The sequence below is a fragment of the Brassica oleracea genome, chromosome C9, assembly GCF_000695525.1.
Source record: "Brassica oleracea var. oleracea cultivar TO1000 chromosome C9, BOL, whole genome shotgun sequence".
Lineage (NCBI taxonomy): Eukaryota > Viridiplantae > Streptophyta > Magnoliopsida > Brassicales > Brassicaceae > Brassica > Brassica oleracea.
Window position 1 is genome coordinate 29,814,662 of NC_027756.1, and position 2,044 is coordinate 29,816,705.

The window sequence follows — 2,044 nt, forward strand, 5'->3', positions numbered from 1 at the left end:
TTTACGATTAGTGGTAGTATTTCTTAAGATGCATCGCGTTCCAGGTTCTTTGGATCTTGACGTCCTTCATGTTTGCGATTTGGTATGATCCTGGTCGGACTACCTTTATGACCTTGTATGGACCTTCCCAGTTTGCTCCCAGTTTTCCTGCGTTACGTTCGGCAGTGTTTTGGAAGACTTTGCGAAGGACCAGGTTGCCTTCTTTGAACCTGCGATGGCGAACGCTTGAGTTGTAGTATTTTGCGGCGGCGTGCTGGTAATTTTGGATCCGTATGAGAGCTTGATCTCGCCGCTCGTTAATAAGATCGAGTTCGTCTCGCAGCATTGCGCTGTTAAGATCTTCTCGTTCGGGGAGGAATCTTCTCCGTACTCTGGGAAATTCTACTTCTGCGGGGATCATACATTCCGTTCCGTAAACGAGGGCGAATGGGGTTTCACCCGTAGCCCGTCTCGGGGTCGTACGATGCGACCAAAGAACTCCTTCGAGCTCTTCTGCCCATCGCCCCTTTTTGGCTTCTAAGCGTTTTTTTAACCCGTCGAGGACGGTTTTGTTGATGGTCTCTGCCTGGCCATTGCACTGCGGATATCTGGGAGTCGACTTGGTCAGTCGTATCTTCCACTTCTCGCAGAATACTTCGAATCGGGTAGAGATGAACTAAGATTCGTTGTCCATCACGATTTCGTAAGGGACCCCGTGTCTGGTGATGATGTTCTTCCATACGAAGTTCTCGACTTGTACGTCTTTGATACTTGCGTAGGAATCTGCCTATACCCACGTTGAGAAGAAATCCGTGAGGACCAGGAGGAAGCGTTTCTGCTTCGAGTTGTGTAATGGCCCGACGATATCCATGGACCATCGCATGAAGGGATACGGAGACGAGATGGACGAGAGGACTTCCGCGGGTTGATGGATTGTCGGCGCGTGCCTTTGGCATTTTTCGCACTTCCGTGCGAATTTCTCGCACTTCCGTGTGAATTTCTCGCAGTCTTTGATCATAGTTGGCCAGTAATAACCTTGGCGTTTTATTTTTACGGCGAGAGATCTTCTGCCGGAGTGGTTCCCACATGATCCGGAATGAACCTCCTCCATTACTCTTCTTGCTTTTTCGCCTTCGGCGCATGTCATGAGTGGGCCGGAGAATCTCCATTTGTAGATTTCTCCTTCTAACGTTACATATTGCGCGGCCTGGGTCTTGATTTTGCGGGCCGCCCATTTCTCAGTGGGAAGCGTTCTGTTGATTATGTATGCTTGGATTGGCTCTAGTCATGGGCTGTCGCAGCAGTATTCCGACTGATCCTCGTTTTCTTCTTGTGGGTCTTCGACTTCCTCCGCATTTTCGATTTGTGCTCGAATAAGATTGGCGACCACTGGTGGTCCGATGCTTGGGTGTTCGATGAACTCGACGGGGATTACTCGTCTTAGTCCGAACTTGATGCGAGTGCGGCCAAGGCATCCGCCTGAGTATTTTTCGAGCGAGGAATCCTAGTGAGGGCGAAGTGGTTGAAGTCTCGGGAGAGGTCTTGGATGAGTTTTAGATATGCATCCATTCTTTCGTCCCTCGCTTTGTATTCTCCGCTGTACTGATTTGCGACTAACTGAGAGTCACAGGTAAGCGTGAATGCTGCTGATCTTAAGCCCATGGGCTAATCGTAATCCTGCGACGAGTGCTTCATATTCGGCCTCGTTGTTTGACGCATGTAATTCCGATCGGAACGATTGTACCAAGACTTCGCCGGTTGGAGACGTGAGCCGGATTCCGATCCCGGATCCTGGTTTGGACGATGATCCGTCGACGTGAAGGATCCAGGTTGAGTCCGGTTCCGTGTTTGTAATATCCCCCGTGGGCAATTCTACCAAGAAGTCTGCTAGTACATGAGATTTTGCGCAGGTTCTTGGACGGTACTCCACGTCGTACTCGCTTAGTTCGATTGCCCATTTTGCGAGTCGTCCTGACTGACTCGGACTGTGCAAGATTGTTCGCATGGGGAATGTGGTGAGGATTATTATGGTATGCGACTGAAAGTACGGCCGGAGTTTCCTTGC